The 19,928-nt window shown below is 45.3% G+C and overlaps 1 protein-coding gene across 8 annotated transcripts in view; it reads left to right on the top strand.

Annotated features, from left to right (window-relative positions):
* Positions 1-19,928, top strand: part of LOC135912820 (retinol dehydrogenase 13-like) — a 395,668-nt gene that overhangs the window by 33,583 nt on the left and 342,157 nt on the right. The window lies entirely within an intron of this gene.

Here is a 19,928-nt window from a genome sequence, read left to right as displayed (position 1 = left end):
CGCCTCACTTGTTTGATATAAAGATGTTCTCATGAAAAACGAATCCGGTAAACGACGTTCCAACGGCATTTAAAAACTGCTGTCTATGCTTTTCACCGCAAATCTTTTTATTGTCGGTCCTAAGATTGGCATTATGTGACGGTCTACCAAGATTGTTTGGGGAAGTGAACAACACTCTAACGCCTCAACTCTTGAATTATAACTCATTTAATCTGATCTCTCGAGTTCATATCTATGCCTTTGTTTTTTATTGACTCCTTTGTTACTTGGACCCCGCGGGGGCGTCTGCGCAAGCAGGCGTTTGGTGTGTTGCGACACCACATACCCGAGCACACGAGGGTTCGACCCTCCCGAGTGTAGCCGTGTGCGGCTTAGCCGTGTCTGGGGAAAACGGGATCCTGGGGGTTGAGCCGAAGCTGGGTGTTTGGACCTTTAAGGCCCCCCGGCGGAGGCAACACACCTCTTCGGCCTTGGCTTCACATAGACGGCACCTCCAGACGGACCCACCTGGAGGAAATCGGCAGTCGCCTTTTCCTGTCTCTCCCTCCCTACAACCTTCGTCTTTCTCTTACTTTCCACCTTTCCTGTCTCATTCTCTATTCTATTTACTTCCTTTCTCCTTGCCGGCAAGGGTTAACCATGTGTGGTTATCCAACCTTGGGTACACCATGTTTGGTTATAGTGGCGGTGTACGACTGGCGTCGTGCAGGCTTGCATGCAAGCTCTGCCGCGTCCCCTCGTTGGGCTCCGTGGTGGGCGGTCGGCGCTGTTGCCGAATTTTTATACATTTTCATGGAAACTTCTTTCCCCAAACTTTATTCCAGTTTTTCGCACACAAAATACAGAATTTTCCCCGCTTTCATGTTATTCATTCTGAAAAGTCAAACAAAGCAGTCCGAAGCATTTCACCATTCCTTGTTTGAAAGTCCCTGACTGATGTTTTTGGCCCAGGTTACAAGGTATCGAGGCTGGCAAGCGGCGACCTCCTCTTGGAGCTCCGCGATGTAAAACAATATGAGAAACTACCGCAACTAGTGTCATTTGGGGAAATCCCCAAAGCAGTAACCCCGCACCGTACAATGAACACCACCCATGGTGTTATGTCAGATGATGATTTGCTTGAGCTGACTGAAGCGGAACTCCTGGAGGGCTTCAGTGAGCAAATTGTGATCAATGTCAAAAGAATTAAGATGAGGCGGCATGGTAAAGAGATTCAGACGAAGCACCTAATAATTACTTTTGGATCAGGTATCTTGCCCGAGTCACTCGAGGCCGGGTACATCAAGCTCCGTGTTAGGCCGTACGTGCCAAATCAATTCCGATGTTTCAAATGCCAGCGCTTCGGTCACAGCTCGCAGAGCTACCCAGGCCGCCAAACATGTGCGAAATACAGTGCCCACGAACACACATCTGAAGCTTGTGAGAATGCTCTCTCCTCTGTAAACTGTGATGGGGAGCACGCCGCGTACTCGCGGTCATGCCCATCCTGGAAAAAAGAAAAGGAATTCGTAACAGTTAAAGTAAAGGAAAATATAAGTTTCAAGGAGGCACGCAGGCGCGTATCGTACCTGCCCAAGAAAACCTTTGCCAGTGCGGCGCGTTAGGGGGCCGCGTCACAACGGCCTCCGGCGGCTGTCCGACCCACAGGCAGTGAGTCGGCAGCTACGCCAACTGCTCCCGTGGCGGTTGCAGCTAGCGCTGCTCCGCCAACCCAGCAGACGGCACCATCAACCCTGAAGGTGGACGCAGCCGAGGCTGCCCCAACCTCCGAGGCCCCTTCCAGCGCTGGCAACGTCCAGCGCAGCCAAATCCCTCAGGGAGCCCCATCGACCTCTGGGCTGGTGGGCGCAGGGGTCTTGCCTTCCGGGGCAGGACTTTCTCGGAAAACCTCTCGCTCGCAAGAGCGCTTGTCCGGCGTCTCACAGGAGGCAATGGGCAATACACCTGTCCTCAAGGCGCACCAAACGCCTAAGGAGCGCCGAGACTCGCTCGAACACTTCAAAAAGGGCAGAACCTCTGTTACAGGGCCTCGAAAGGGCTCTGTAATCCAAGGCATCCTTTCCGTTTCCGTAAACACAGCACCAATTTTCTTTAAATATGGATACACAAATGATCCAATGAAATGTTACAGGTCTTCTCAGGAATCTTGATGATGTGCAAGAACTCATCCATAAACACAATCCAAAAGTGCTGTGTTTAGAGGAAACACACTTAAAACCAAAACAAACAAATTTTCATCGACAGCACGTTACTTTTCGCAAAGATCGGGATGATGCTATCGCATCATCGGGCGGTGTTGCAATTGTAATTCAAAAAAGCATAGCCTGTCAAGGTTTACAGCTACGAACGGCCCTTGAGGCAGTGGCGGTTCGAGTTATTCTGCTAAACAAACTGATCACTATTTGCTCACATTATATAGCGCCGCATTATAAACTAGGCAAAGATGAATTTCAGTCTTTTATAGATGAATTGCCAGAACCCTATGTTGTTCTTGGCGATTTCAATGCACATAACTACTTGTGGGGTGACCCTCGAACAGTTCCTTTTTTCTTCTGGTGCGTGTCTATTCAATAAGAAGGAATACACATAGTACTCTCTTGCAAACAGAAGCTATTCTTCCATAGATCTTAGCATAGTCTCCGCGTCTGTACTGCATGAACTTGAATGGGAAGTTACCGACAACCCTTACGGCAGCGACCACTTCCCTGTACTGCTAAGATCACCGAAAGAAAACGAATATCCACCACACGCTCCTAGGTGGAAGATAGAGACAGCTGATTGGGAGAAATTTCGATCTCTTACTAGTATCTCATGGACTGACCTGTCTTCGTTAGGAATTGATGCTGCAGTCGAGTTCTTTACAGCATTCATAATAGACGTCGCATCTAAATGCATATCAGAAGCAAAAGGCTTGGCCTGCAAACGGCGTGTCCCCTGGTGGAACGACAATTGTAGGATCACTCGTGAAAAACAGAACAAGGTGTGGGGGTTGCTACGCGCTTCTCCCACTGCGGAGAATCTTAGCAACTTTAAAAACGAAAAATCTCAAGGCAGGCGAACCCGTCGACAGGCCGGACGAGAAAGTTGGCAGAAGTTTCTATCGAGTATTAACTCGTTCAGAGATGAGGCCAAAACCTGTAACAGGGTCAATAGTATAAGAGGGCGACAAGCCTATGCACTCCCTTTGGTAAACACAGAAGGCGATACCCTGCAAGATCCGGCGGACTCATTTGGGGAGCACTTTGAGACGGTGTCATGTGCTAACCATTACTCGCATTCCTTTCTGAAATATAAACAAATAGAAGAATGTAAGCCACTCATGAGGAAATGCTAACAGAATGAACCATACAACTGCCCTTTTAGTATTGCCGAGTTGAGAGCTGCCTTGAGCGCATGCAAGAGCTCTGCACCGGGATCTGACAGAATCATGTCTGAAATGGTCCAAAACTTACATAAAAACACCCAAGTTATACTAGTCACAATTTTCAACACAATTTGGGCTGCAGGATACCTCCCTGTTGCATGGAAAGAAGCCATTGTGATCCCGGTTTTGAAACAAGGCAAAGATCCTTCCTCAGTGGCAAGTTGCCGCCCGATAGCCCTGACAAGTTGCCTTTGTAAGGTATTTGAAAAAATGATTATTCGGCGACTCATTCATTTCCTTGAACTAAGCAAAATGCTTGATCCTTATAAGTGTGGGTTCCGAGACGGGCGCTCGACAACTGACCATCTTGTACGAGTAGAAGCAAATATCCGAGACGCATTTGTACACAAACAGTTTTTCTTATCGATATTCCTCGATATGGAGAAGGCGTACGATACGACGTGGCGTTACGGAATCTTAAGAGACTTGTCAGAAATGCGCATCCATGGTAATATTTTAACCAAATAGAAAGCTATCTGTCCAGTCGCACCTTCCGGGTAAAAGTCGGTAATGTACTTTCGCGTCCTTTTACGCAAGAAACGGGTGTACCCCAAGGAGGCGTGCTCAGCTGCACAGTCTTCATCGTGAACATGAGGACGCTTCGCGCTTCATTACTACCGGCAATCTTTTATTCTGTGTACGTGGACGACATACAAATAGCTTTCAAATCCTGTAACCTCGCTGTATGCGCGAGACAGGTACAGCATGGCCTGAACAAAGTGTCAATGTGCGCAGACAGGAATGGATTTAAGATCAATCCTAACAAAAGCTCTTGTGTCCTTTTTACAAGAAACAGAGGAATCATCCCAGACCCTTGCTTAGAACTGGGCGGACAACAAATACTTGTAAACAACGAGCACAAATTTCTAGGTGTTATACTTGACTACAGACTCACTTTCGTCCCCTACATTAAATATCTTAAAGAAATATGTCTGAAAACAATGAACATAAGGAAACTTCTATCCCAGACTACATCGGGTAGTGACAGGAAGTGTCTAATGAATCTTTATAAAAGCCTCATTTGATCGCGACTAGACTATAGTGCCGTGATTTATCACTCTGCCGCCCCGAGCGCACTAAAGATGCTAGACCCAGTGCGCCATCTAGGAATCCGACTGGCCACTGGCGCTTTCAGAACAAGTCCCATACAAAGCTTATACGCAGAATCAAATGAGTGGTCACTTTATCTGCAGAGAACATACATCAGCCAAGCATATTTTCTGAAAGTCCACTCAAATCTTCAACATCCGTGTTTTTGTACCGTTAATGACATGACCTATGCTACACTTTTTTGCAATCGTCCCTCCGTAAGACAGCCTTTCTCGCTGCGTTTGAGGGAGCTTAGTGATGAAATGCATGTCCCACTCCTCGAGCTCCGCCTAATGCCTCCAGCTAAGCTGCTACCTCCTTGGGAGTGGCAGATAGTAAAATGCAATATATATCTTTCATGCAGATTACAAAACATGCTCCAGAGATTGAAATCCAGATGCATTTCCGGGAACTGCAATACAAACACGCCTGCACGGAGTTTTACACAGACGCGTCGAAGTCACACGAGGGGGTTGTCATATGCAGCCGTCGGTCCATTCTTCTCGGAATCCAATTTACTGCATCCGGAAACTAGTATCTTCACGGCTGAGGCCTACGCAATATTGTCGACCGTGAAGCATATAAGGGAAGCAAAACTCAAAAAATCAGTTATATATACGGACTCCCTTAGTGTTGTGAAGTCTTTGATGTCGTCCTGTAAGCACGAAAATCCTATAGTAACTGAACTCTATTCTGTCGTATGTAAAGCATATGTATCTAACCAGCATGTGATTATATGCTGGGTGCCTGGCCATAGCGGCATCCAGAGTAACGTTCTAGCGGACCAGATGGCCACATCAATTGCATCACACACTGTTCTACCGCTGCAGTCCCTGTCACAGACCTGAAACCTTTCTTAAGAAGGAAACTGCGAAACTACTGACAACGCTTGTGGGACCTGGAAACAAATAATAAGCTGCATGTAATAAAGCCACAATTAGGGTTCTTGCCTCCTGTAACAAAATCACGCCGGACAGATGTCCTATTCTGTCGTCTAAGAATAGAACACACTTTTTGCACGCATAACTTTTTACTCACTGGAAATGAGCCTCCAACCTGTGGTAGATGCGGGGAGAGGCTGACCGTCCTCCACGTCCTCCTGGAGTGTCGGGAAGCCGAATATCACAGAAACATTTTCCCTTAGCATACCAGCAGCACATCCCCCTTCATCCTGTTATGTTACTCGGTGCAGAACCGCTCTTTGATACCAGCGCATTCCTATGTTTCCTGAAAGATGTTGTATTACATGTAATTAGTCCATACGTTCGTAGCGCCTCCTCTCTATAGAGGATAGCGCTGTTATAGTTGTTTCGCATAGCGCATGCCCTCGTCCCTTGGGTTCAAGGGCTCTGGCGAGGCAGTAGTGCACTTAGAAAATGTTAGCATCTCAAATATTTTGTACATTGCATCATTTTTCGTAATGCATTCTAGTGCTCATAGTATTCGTCATTAGGTATCGCCATAATTTTATAGCACGTAGATTTTACGCACTTTACTTCGACTATTTTTAGGCCACTTTACAGCCGTCACATCTTCTATAATACATTAAAATAACCACTTGACATGGCGCTCTTTGGAAAAACATGAGTTGAAACTTCTGAAATCAGCCTGGTTGGCGATTACAGCTGTGAATTTTTGACGTTTTACTACGGTGGAAGCATATACCTCGCGGTCGTTTCCTTGCTTCCGTTTGGTACTACGGTCGCTTTTCAAAAAGTGCTTTAGGAAAACGGAAAACTTGGTGAAATTGTATACCAAGGCTTGGAGGACCTTTTGGCTTCACCTTTAAGATTGGAAAGCGATAGCACTCACAGATACATGGCTGCTTCTCACGCTTCCCGGCAAGGGCAACTTATGCAACCGCCATGTTTACCGGGAAACGCTGTCGGCGAACGCTCTGCACGAAGGCGAGCTTTCTGGTAGAAGAGCGACTTTTTGGCGTACACAGATCGCGGAGAAATCGAACAGCCACGCCAAGAGACTGAAACAATTTCATTGTTTCATACTTTCGATATTAGGTCTTAGAAGTTTTCACATAAAAGGCATGCGTTGTCGGTGTTTTGTTCCATTACATTTCTTTGTAGGATTCCCTTCTCAATATTCCGGATAATAACTTTGTCTAGAGCTTAAGACAATGTATGAGGAACTTTAGTCATAGAATAGAATGACAATATAACCAGCATATAGCGCATGTCATAAGGGAAGTATACGTAACAATGTTTACCATGATTTTTCTCTAAGGACAACTGCAACTACGCCGACACCGGATTTCCAGAGAGACGAGGCGCTTAACGCTATCCAAAATTGTTTTTCCTTATTTTTTTGCTGTAACTGTACGCGAAATCATGGCCTCCTACTATTGCTTCTTGGCTTCTTTAAATGCAAAAATGTTTCTAATTCCTAAACTACACAAAATACATTTATGCCCAGCGTTGGCACGGCTCCCGAAGGCTACTAATCGCTTCACCGGCGCGTCCGCTAGGTTACGATCACATGACAGTGATTAGAAAGTTGGCGGTTCGGATGCAAAGAGAAGTTGGTCGCGCGGTACATACCAACTCCAGTGACCTTGCGCTAGTTTTGTGCACGAAGCCGGTAACTTGCTAATCCGTAGGTAGAAATAACTCTAAGGGTACTCCAGAACTCTAATACACATCGCTAATACGCTAACCAATGAGATATCGCCCAATCTTCGCACTTGGGAACCTGTTACAGTTTGCGAGACTACTTTGGCAATGGTAGCGACTGTGGGCCTGTTTTACAGGGCACAAGAGGCAACGCTCATATCGTAACCATGTTGTTTGCAGCATAGAGCACGTGTTGTTCTTGAGGAGTTCACCGTGTGAACGGTGAGAGCTTGCTCTTATCGCGCAAATCAAAGAACGGAAGCATTGGCTCAAATTTGCTGATTAGACTTGTTGCGCCCAAAGGGTTTCAGACACAAGATGAAATTCACCAGTGCAAACACCAGGTATCGCAAGTAATTATTGTAGCGATGCAGCGCGCGCTTACTAGACATGAGGCAAAGGAAGACAGGCATCTGGGCTTCGCACGAGCTGGTTTTCATCTTTGTTTCTGGCTGCACTGCTCTAGTAAATATGTAGTAATTGCTTCCTTTGTCTGTGTCAGTCCATACATATATTTCGGTGGAGGTTTGCGATTTCTGTTATCTCCACGGAGCTCCGCAACGGTCGCTACATCGAGCGCGTTGTCATGCCTCCCGCAGATGAGACTCCGTCAGCATCGGCTACGACTGGTTACATTTATCCAGTCGTGACGCTTTCCCACGCTCGTGACGAAGGTCTCTCTTCCGGCTTTGACATCGAAGAGTGGATAACGCTTTAAGAACGCGCTAGCACTAATAACAGATGGGATCCAAACATCATGCTCACTAACGTCATTTTTTACGCGTGTGATACGGAGCACACGAAAACAAATGAACATGCTTGGACATTTCCAAATTTAACTCAGCGAAATGTTAACTTACCCATTTGGTCGCGCAGTCAATGCGAAAGCGTCTCTTGTGACGCGTCTTCACAGCACCACAGAGCCGTATTTCTTGTAGATTTCTTGAACTTATTGATTGGCCGAATCTGTCATCATCTTGCCGCTCCTATGCTGAATTTATTAGCTTAACACTAGATTACAGCCTAACCCAAAAAGTCGATCAACACACCCGTGGCACCAATATCCTGGATTTAGTATTCACTACCGCACCTGATACCACCGGACCTATTGCTTGCATTTATGGCATGAGCGATCACAAAATTCTTCAATTCGACATTATTATTCCAAAAACTTTCTATGGGGCTCCGACTAAAAGTGTTAGAGATTATAATAGAGCCGATTATAAAAATAATATTGCTGAATTGGCTTTCCTTCTTAGTGAAGAGTTTCTGCCTTGCTTCAATTCAAGATCGGTAAACGACAGCTGGGAACTTTTTAAGCAAACTTAACAGCTCTGGTAGGAAATTCCGTGCCAAAAATCGTTATAGCAAATGACAGATCTAATCCTTGGTTTACTAAGCACCTTCGAACATTAAGAAACAAGAATAAGCGTCTTTATCGGGCGGCCAGAAGGGACAATCAAGCCTAATCTTGGACAGCATACAGAGATTTTCTAAAATTTTACTGCAAAGAGCTACACGCAGCCAAAGACAAATATTTATCGCGTGATCTGCCATCTGTTTTAATCAATAACCCCAGAAAATTCTGGCAAGTCATATCACCAGGTAACGCTGTCCGCAATATTGTGCTACATGATGACGGCGAAAGCCCTTTGTGTGACGCTGATTGTCCAGTAGCGTTTACCAATTTTTGCACATCTGTTTTTACACAAGAAGACTGTTCCACTTTTCCCATAGTTCCCGACTTTGAATATCCTTTTATGGAACTAATAGATATTACAGCAGATGGCATTTCGTCTTTAACAAAGAATATGAAATTATCCTCATCTTCCGGTATAGACCATATCAACTAAAAATACTAAAAAATACCCTTACAAGTTCAAGCCAAATTTTGTGTCATATCTTTAGGAAATCGTTATTATCTGGCAAACTACCCCTGAACTGCAAAATTGCAAATGTTATCCCTGTATTCAAAGGAGATAACAAGTACTCTTAACGAAATTACCGTCCCATCTCATTAACATGCATCTGCTGTAAACTACTGGAAGATATCATAGCATCGCATATCTACCACCGTTTGGAATTAAATGACTTTTTATTTCAAGCAGCCTGGATTCAGAAAAGGCCTATCTTGTGAAACTGAGTTGCGCGAATTTACAACAGAAATACATTCCAGCATGAATAAGAAACAACAGACTGACTGTGTGTTCTTAGGTTTTTGGAAAGGATTCGATCGTGTCGCTCATTGTAGCCTCATTTCAAAAATATCTGTGCTTGGACTGGATTCATTAACTTTATTTTGGCTCCGAAACTTTCTCTACTTGCGGCAACAGGTCACTGTTGCTAATAATCCCTCATCGCTTATTTCTGACGTTAATTCTGGCGTACCGCAAAGCAGTGTCCTTTGTCTTCTTGTTTTCTTAATTTTCTATAGTGACCTTCCATAAAACATATAATCGCGCATAAGGCTTTTCGCAGACGATTGCATCTTATACTGTACGATGAAAACATCTGATAACAATTTAGTATTACGGAACGACCTTAACCTTGTCAATTCCTGCTGCAGTACATGGCAGATGACCCTGAACTCAGACAAATGCAAAGTCCTTCTCGCGAAAATAACCAAACTCTCGCTTTTCTTACGCCCTAAATAAGAATGTCGTACCTCCGACATTGTCCTACAAGTGCCTTGGCATTGAACTTACAACTCACCTTTCCTGGAGTACTCTCATAACACCTACCTGCGCAGGAGCTTCAAAAACTCTGGGTTATCTTCGACGGAACTTGCGTAAATCTGCTGCTACCGTTCCTAAATTAGCATATGAGACTTTCGTTCGCCCACTGTTAGAATTTGCATCATCAGCATGGTCACCACATCAAAATTATTTAGTTGGTATGCTAGAATCAATTCAAAACAGAGCATCGCGCTTTTTCACAAGCGACTAAGACAGAACTTGCAGCGTAACCAAGATTAAAGCAGATAACTCGCTCCAGACACTTGAAACTCGTCGCAGGATAAGGTTTCTTTGCATTTTCCATAGATACGTTCATGGTAATCGACCTCATGTGTTGCCGCTTGAAGTACCAGCGCGCGCGTCATGTGGCCTTAACAATAGCCACTGTTTCAAGCGGAAATTAGGCAATAGACTGTCATTTAAAGGGATACTAAAGTGAAACAATAAATCAGTTTAGACTAATGAAGCATTGTTTCAGAATCCTGCAGGGAGTCATTTCAATAAAATAGTTTGATTATTAGATGAGAAAAGGAAGATTCAAGTATCAGTATTTGAATTTCGCGCAAAACCCTGCGCCGCCACGTCAGCGTGACGTCAGGGATTCCAAAGTATGTTTTCGCATTTGGGCCGCGTTAGTTGAGTAAAAATTCCCGAAACTTGCCATGTTTATTAGTTCGTTCCATTAGAACACAATGTAGTCAATCTGTACCGCTATATATAATTGGTAGGCCCTAGAAAATGCCATCAAATTCCAAGACCTACGAGCCCCTAGGTGCGGGAACTTAAGTAGGAGTCGCCAACCGTATTTCATTCTTGCGCATTTTCTGGCTTACCAAACGTCTTATCGTTGTAAGAGTGCTGTTTTTGGTGTTGTAGAACGGTAATTTACTAATAAAGAAGAAATCATTTTTCCTTTTAGTGTCCCTTTAACGCATAAGCAGTGCCACGTGCTATAACCGTACGGAAGAGCCTTCCTGATTACATTGCGTGCTTAACAAATCGTGATACATTTCGGCAAGAATTCCAAAGTTTCCTCTAGAAACATTGTATAAGGATGTTATTGAACTGCTTTCCTTCCCTGTTTGTCACACTTGTATCTTTGTATTTTTTGTGTGTATGAGTATATTACTAGGTTTACGCTGTCTAAAGCTTAGCCTAGACAAACGTTTTTTTTTAACTTACTTATCTTGCGACTACCTGTATTGATATTTATATTGTTTACTCTTGTTGAAACACTTACTTTCTGTCCCCCCTTACCCAATGCCCTTAAACGGGCCTGTAAGGTATTTTAAATAAACATATAGGACATCTGAGCTTTTTACCCCAAAGTTAACGACAAGACGTCTGGAACAAAGTGGCGCACATATTGAAGGGTATCGCAGACGACATGTCCAACTTACAGTTTCCCGGCAAAGTTTCTACTATTTACACCATCATCAAGGAAAGTCGGCGAATCGAACAAGCTATGAGCCGACATATCACTCCACACATCGTGCGCCTGGCAAATAAAGCTGTCTCGTCGACTGGTGAAGAGCGTCCCTTCCAACCAGTCGCACGTGACAACGCAGCTCGCGTCGTTCGCCGCGGTATTTAGGCCTCCTCTTGGGCGGCCTATCCGACAAGAATTTAAAAACATGAGTATTATCTCCGCGTGTTCATCGACCTACGTACCCTGCATGCAGCACTTCACTCATGGCCCTCCTTGTCGCCGACACACTTTTACCACTAAATTCCGCAATTCGTCTGAATGGCGCATCTATGACAACAGGCAGATGTGCTTCCACCGCTGCCGCATTGGCCAGATCGCTCGTCAATGCTGCCAACATTTTCTAACCACATGTCCGACATAGAACAGTTCCAATTTCTATAACTATGCACCTGATGCTCCCGATGCTTCCTGCAAGAATCGTACTGCTTCTCACGCCTCTCCTCCGTATGATCACTGTGGTCGATGGGCGTCATCCCGACGTGGTCAGTCTCCTTCGACCCAGCCCCTTTGATTCTTTGTCGCCATCCATTTGTCCCCGCATCCGCCCAGAAAACTAGCAAATGCAGCTTCAAGAATAGAAGATGCGATGCAATCTACTTCTTACTTTGTACATGAACCAGAACCTTCTTGAAGTCGATGTCGAAGACACTGTTGACAATGCGCTAATCTACAAATATGCCCACCTCTCCAACATGAGTGCCGCCTCCGGACAACGAATTAAAAATCCTTACTTCTGCAACAACACGCGTCGTCCACGTTGCTGATGGCAGTATTGTTCCTGTCGTCGGTATGCGTACAGACCACGTACGCATCACCAGCCGCCACACTGCTGTCCTTTTTACCACGATATTCCATTGCCCGCACGACCTCATTCTCTGTCTTGCTTTCCTTTCTGCGTATTCGGCTTTTACTGACTGCTCCCTGCGCCTAGAACTATTCTTTCAGATACTTGTGGTGCAACGCCCATCCGCTTAAGCCCCACTAGCTTTGTTCGACGGCCGCCCAAGTAATTATCATACATCAAAGTGCCGATTTCTCCGTGTGTTCCTGATGTGGAGTATTTTCATCTGCCAGACATTCCACTGAACTACGTGGTCACCCTACCTCAGACAGCTTTGACTATCACGGCCAACGGCGTTTGCATTCCTGTCGTAAAATTTGGTCTAACAAGTCAAATGTGGCACACGGAATTTGCTTCGGCTAAATTTATCCCTGAGATTACCATCACGTGGTGCCTTTCTCAGCCTTCATTTCGCCTGACTCTGCCAGGTCTCTCAAGTCTGCCTCTTATACTGATACCAAGATAGAGAAAATGCTTATGATGGGCATTTTGCTGGCACAAGCTGAATACCTTTGGGGTGTTTCGTTTTCCTACCTACAGGAATGTTTTCGCCTTTGACAATTGTCCTTTACGCCAGCTGCTTGCCGTCAAGCTTCGTTGTTATACTGGCGATGCTGCTCAAAGTCATGGCATATCAGTATCTGTCGGAACGCCGGTAATCGAAACTGAGGTTACCAAAATGCTTGGAACGAACATCATTGAATCATCTAGAGCCCATGTGCGTCGGGACATGGCAATTCTGAGTGGCTTACCGCCCTCTGAACAAAGCCACCAAGAAAGGAGTCTACCCGCTGCCATGAATCAACGACGCCCTTGACTGTAGCTACGGTGCCAGCTACTTCTCTATGGCCCTTCAATCGGTATAGCGGCGCATCGGCGTCGACGATATGGATGGAGTAAATACCCATTTATAGCACATGATGCACCTTTGCTGATCAATTTATGCTCTTTAGATTAGGTAATGCTATGACAGACTCCTTGTTTCAGCGTTTGGACGACGTAATTGGGTTTTCACCTACAATATACACTCACATTGAGCGTCTCTCATCCATACTTGGCGTTTTTCTTTAGGGGAGGATGCAACACACCTCATCGAAATGCCGTTTTGGCAGCAGCCGAAATGCGGTTTTCGGCTATCTTGTCGGTGCTTCTTGAGTACAACCTGACTCAGACAAAATTCATGCCCTCCAAAACATTCCGGTAACGAATCACTCCCGATCATCACCCCCTTCGATCCTAAAGCCCCAACCTAATTGCTACGGACGCCAGTGGTCATTGTGTACGCCCTCTCCTAGCCCAGCGACAGCACGGCCACAATCGCACGATCGCTTAGGCCAGCCGTCTCATCTCACCAGCAAAGCACAACTATTGTATTACTGAACGGGACTACCTTGCTGCTGTTGGGGCAGTTGCCGAGTTCTGTTCTTACCTCTACAGCCACCCCTTTTCCGTAGTAACTAACAGTCATGCTCTCGGCTCGTTTTCCTCCCTCAAGGATAACACGGCTCGCCTTGGTCGCTGGCCTTGGGAGCTCCAAGAGTTTACATGCTCTGTGATTCACAAGTCCCAGCGCCTGCACCGAGACGCGGATATATTGTTTGTTAAGTCATCGACGGGTCTGCCATTCCTGGCATCAAGAATCCCGTTTATAGTTTTTTCTTGTGTCACAGCTCCTCCGATCCTTATAAGCAACGTCGCGATGCCTCACTCAAAGCGCTGAGCCAATGTTTTGTATACGTGCCCGACGACGCTTCCTTACGCCTCTACGCTCTCCGGGATAGCACTGTGTACCGTCGTAATGTTCATCCCGTAGGTCCCAATATCTTCCTCTTCATCCCAAGGCACCTCTGTACGACCGTTCTTAAGCAACGTTATGACGCGCCCACCGCTGCACATCTCGGAGTGTCTCAAACTTAGGACAGAGCACGTCACCGCTTTTTCTGACCCCGTCTTGAACTTTTCTGTGCGACGATATTTCGCAGCATGTGAGCCATGTCAACGCCACATGAAGGCATCCTGCTTCCCGCTACACTGTAAAAAAATCCAGGCTTATATAAGCGTTCGTTCGCAGTTTTTTTACACGCCGAATCTAAGCATTATATTTTTCCACGCTTGCCAAAAATGCCTGCGTCACACTTAGTAGGCGTGAAAAGGACTCCTGTTCCCACGGTTATTAGGGCGTGAAGAACCTCCACGCTGAGAGAGGCTGCCCTAGGGGCAGATGGGATGGGGTGATGAGCATGCTGCATGCACCATCGCCCGTTCTCTGTATGTGTTGATGCTACCAAGACACACCGGCCTATGTCGGTTTGGGCGCTTCGGCTGTTTATATGAAGGGAGCTTTGCTCACCAAGCTCTCCGCAATCATCTTTCACTTCTGCTTTGCCGTTGCAGACTGTGGCGCACCAAGACGCTATCACAGTGGCAGCATGCCGGCGAAGTAGAAACTGAGTGTGCTGCTGTGAGATTGCGCAAGAAACCTCCGCCGGTGACACAGAAACTAATCCCCTAAGAAGGGGCGTCGCTAAGCCCTGGCACATCTCAACAACACCAAGGAATGTAAAACGTAAATAATCCACTTGGTATGCCCTTGCACATAAAGACGAATGCCCTCTCAACCGTGCTTGTGGCACCCGCGTTAAAACATAGCAAGCCTTGTGCAGGATAGGGACGTCAGGACAGAATTTACCGCATTAAAATCATCATTCTATTGCACTCTTTCTGCAACTGTTGGTCCAAAATACCTAATAAAATTATTTTTCAATGGTCGCATTTTCGAACAAAGGCGAATTTTCTGGACAGCGAAAAAAATACCACGCACATATTTCTCCCTGGTCAAATGTTTTATTCATAATATTGATTCCCAAAAATGTGACACAATGAAACGCTGATGTTTGAAAACAAATCTTACAGACTTAAAGCATTTTCAGATCCCTAAGAAAGCTTAAGCCTTTATATGAGCTCAGTTAAATGAGCAACGCAGTGAACAAATCCTTTAATCTTGTTTGCGCCCGTGCTATTTCTTTGCTTGTTCTTAGCTTTATAGTTGTTTGCACAAAAACTGGCCATCTTCTGCCGGATATGTTATCTAATACGTACAATAAAGGCATGGGCACTATCACTAGTGCCTTTTCTAAGGACATGTCATCACTGATATGAATGCTTTCCTGCTCCCAGCCGCAGATACGAACCCTTGCTTACCACAGACACTGCCAGGTGTTATAAGCTCACTTAGCGCTATCTGAAAAAAATATGTCTTAATACCCAAAGTGTAATACTTTAGAGATGAAAATATGTTTCTTTTAGACAAAATGTGGTAACGAAGACCGCTTGCTTTCTCACTGCTTTAACGTTGATTGAACTACATCTGAGATTTTTCCTACTGACTGCTCCTAAAATGCTGCAGTTTGGAAGTTTTTTGAAGTAGGCAATATGAAAATAGGCGTAGGCGTAGGCGTAGTCCTACATAAAGAAAGCAACAAAATCCCAATAAAGAAAGGCGTCAGGCAGGGAGATACGATCTCTCCGATGCTATTCACAGCGTGTTTACAGGAAGTATTCAGAGACCTGGATTGGGAAGAATTGGGGACATGAGTTAATGGAGAATACCTTAGCAACTTACGATTCGCTGATATTGCCTTGCTTAGTAACTCAGGGGACCAACTGCAATGCATGCTCACTGACCTGGAGAGGCAAAGCCGAAGGGTGAGTCTAAAGATTAATCTGCAGGAAACTAAAGAAATGTTTAACAGTCTCGGAAGGGAACAGCAGTTTACAATAGGTAGTGGGGCACTGGAAGTGGTAAGGGAATACATCAACTTAGGACAGGTAGTGACTGCGGATCCGGATCATGAGTCTGAAATAATCAGAAGAATAAGAATCGGCTGGGATGCATTTGGCAGGAATTCTCAGATCATGAACAGCAGGTTGCCATTATCCCTCAAAAGAAAAGTTTATAACAGCTGTGTCTTACCAGTACTCACGTATGGGGCAGAAACCTTGAGGCTTACGAAAAGGGTTCTACGTAAATAGTGGACGACGCAACGAGCTATGGAAAGAAGAATGATAGGTGTAACGTTAAGGGATAAGAAAAGAGCAGATTGGGTGAGGGAACAAACGCGAGTTAATGATATCTTAGTTGAAATCAAGAAAAAGAAATGGACATGGGCAGGACGCGTAATGAGGAGGGAAGATAACCGATGGTCATTAAGAGTTACGGAATGGATTCCAAGGGAAGGAAAGCGTAGCGGAGGGTGGAAGAAAGTTAGGAGGGCGGATGAGATTAAGAAGTTTGCAGGGACAACATGGCCACAATTAGCACGACTGGGGTAGCTGGAGAAGTATGGGAGAGGCCTTTGCCCTGCAGTGGGCATAACCAGGCTGATGATGATGATGATGATGATATGAAAAAGAGATTGAACTCACCGCAGTAATGACGGCATGCATTGCAAGCCTGGGTCCCCTGCACGCTTCTAAAGTGATGTATGAACGCTCAGACAATTTTAGTACTTTTTACATGATCAGAAGGAACTATTTCAGTTTTTGTTCATTTTTATCTATCCTAATTCCGAACTTGAATTCGCTTTCAAATGTAACCTGAAAAAAAGTGAACAAAGTGCAAAACGCATTTAACTGAGACATATAACAGTAAATATATTTATTCCATCATGCTCTCCCTAAAAATAAAGTTATAAAATTCGAGCGCAACTGGCAACGCATTAGATGAAACGTTTTAATACCTAATCAAAAATTTGCTAGAAAAGCGCAGTGATGCCTAATTCCCAGCCCAATGGAGATGGAAATTTTGACAGGACTGACATTCTACGTGAACTTATCAAATATCAACTCTCACTGCGGGCATAAATATGTTTGCAGCTGGAAATCAAGCGCTGCACGGGGCAGAATATCTTCATGTTCGTTGAATACACTGACACTTCCTATATTTAAAGCCGAAAGTGTAAAATATTAGGAGCTACACCAGATATATATCCTAATTCAGAGTGAAATGTAGGTTGAAAATTAAGTAGCACATGAAGTCACAACCTCACTTGCGGCGCTTCTGAGATGCAGGTTACTGTCAGTCGACAAATAGCTGACAAAATTACAAATTTTCACTTCATAGGGAGCCGTGTACTATGAGCAGCATACGTGGCAACTATGCGACGTACAAGGCATACCACATTGATGCGCCACCGGCAGAGTTCTAATTCATGAGAAGAAGCACGGTGCAAAACGCACAGTGACAACTCCCAGCTAACCACCCTTGGCCAAGGAGAAATGGCAGCGGGCACAAAGAGAACCATGAGCTAGCGAATATAAAATAGAAACACAAGAAATTCTGCGAGTTTGGTACTTGATCACACAAAACTGAACAATTTAGAGGCATTCTACAGTCCTGAGCTCAAACTTTTTAAAAAAGCATGAGGCTGACTACTCCCTATTTAGATCAAGGCTACTGCTCACGTAAAAGGTTCCCGCTTTCCAATAAAGTCACCATTACGTCAAGTTTTGCACATCATATAAGCACACAGCTTAAATCAGATGAAAAATGGGCAGTTAGCCGCCATTGAATAAAAGCGAATATATACTAATGTTCTTTCCTATATGTTTCAATCATCCACGAATGGCAGGTCAGGGACCGCAACACATCCATTATCTATATAGAAATGCTGTTCTGGACTCATCAGATGACGGTAGATTCTCTCTCGTAAAGTCCCATATACATGGCGCAGTGCACAATGTATGCGTGCACCACCCGCGCTGTACATTATGAATGTCTGTAGAAGTGAACATGGCGATGCACACCAACTCTGACAATTAGACCGCAGGCTCTGTGCTGCAATAACGAACGTCGTATGTGGAAGTCCGCTTGAAAATCCACACCAAAAATGGCCGAGCGCAGCCTTCAAAACACCACGGGTTCCTTGAAACTCCCCCCAAAAATTTCGTATTCCCCGCAGGGCAGTGAGAAGGCGCAGAGTGTTTTTATTGCACGCTCGACGAAGGCCACGTGACATATCACGGTTCCCCTATTCCAATTTTTATAGCGTGATGAAAAGCTCCCGCGCGAGCGCTGTGATTTGCGTTTGTCACGCGTGTGCGGCTCGCTCACGCTCACACAAGACGGAACCATAGCACGCAGTATTGTCCTCACTCTTACATGAAGGAATGCCACGCATATTTTTGGTCACGTGGTGCTTGAAACGTCATCCATGCCTCATTTAGATGCGCGTACCGCTTAAACTTGTAGCTTAGCGTGAGAATAAGCATGGATTTTTTAATAGTGTAGGTGCGTGCAGCCACTTTAAATCCCGGTAGAGCCATTTGATCGTATTGGCTTGGACCTCCTTGGATCTTTTCTGGCATGGGCGTCGGAAAACCCGCTGCTTGCTGTCGCTTTTGGCTACGCGACCAGATACGCCAGTATATGCGCTCTCACAAGTGGCTGCGTGACAGATGTAGATTTCCTACAACACAACGTCACTTTGATGCATGGAGCGCCACGTCAATGCTCAGAGACCAAGGTCATACCGTCTTATCCAAGGTCATTGAAGATATCAAGCACGTCTGCTTTCATCAGCTCATCATCATCAGCATCAGCTTACCACGTCCCACCATCGAGAAACCAACGGCCTGACCAAGCGATTGAACCGGAGCTTCACGTTTATGCTTAAATATAGGTTTCTGCGATCACCGGAATTGGGACTTCGCTTTACCTTAAATATTTTTCTTTATCATTTTTGTCGTTGAGACAACGCCAGCTATTCCGCGTTTTGTCTCTTATATGGCCATGAACCCCCAACAGAAGTAGACACCTTGCTGTTATCAATTACGACCTCTACAAGTGGTGGCATCACTCGCACTGACCGCGCTCGAAAACTGGAAGCATTGCTACAAAATCTGTCATCGTGACGTGCAGATTTAGTCGGGTGCCCTAGCGCTGCTTTGGTCACTTTCATCTCGAACAGCTCTTTGCAAAAAACACCTGCCTTGTTACAAAGGTCCATATCGCATGGTTTGCCAAGTCACTGATGTTAGCTACGAAGTCGTTCCGACCAGCCTCACAACATCCTCTGCATCGGCCACCAGTGATATAGTCCACATTGCGAGACGCAAGCACTTATGCTCTCTCGTAGCCCCAGTTATATATTGGGACCATGACGGCACTTTTGCCGCCGTTGATTGGGATGTGATACGACAGGCGCGAGAGCAAGCGGGTATAGTCGATAGTCTGATTGACATTAGGAGAAACGAATAAACTTGGGCTGGCCATGTAATGCGTCGTTTGGATCACCGGTGGACCAGTAGACTTACCGAACGGGTGCAAGGAGGAGGGAAGCATCATCGAGGATTGCAGAAAACTAGGTGGCGTAAGGCAATTAACAAGTTTGCAGGGGCAGGTTGGGATCATTTGGGGCAGGACAGGAGTAATTAGATATCGCTGGGAGATGCCTTCGTCCTGCGGTATACATAAAGATTGTACGATGTTGATGATGACAACAGGCGCTTAAGACACATGGCGCAAGCGAACACGAAGAGCGACACCTGAGCTTGGCATGAGCTCGTGTACATACATCTTGTCTCTGGCTGCGCTTCTCTAGTAAGTAAATAAGAATTAGTTCCTTCGTGTCTCTCCACACGTAACAGAATAATGAATTGCCACTGGCTCCACGACTCTTTGGGCCTTTACATTCTATCTTTTTATTCTTCGACGCCGCCTTGT

The sequence above is a fragment of the Dermacentor albipictus genome, chromosome 8 (assembly GCF_038994185.2).
Source record: "Dermacentor albipictus isolate Rhodes 1998 colony chromosome 8, USDA_Dalb.pri_finalv2, whole genome shotgun sequence".
NCBI lineage: Eukaryota > Metazoa > Arthropoda > Arachnida > Ixodida > Ixodidae > Dermacentor > Dermacentor albipictus.
This window is presented reverse-complemented; position numbering and strand designations above follow the sequence as displayed.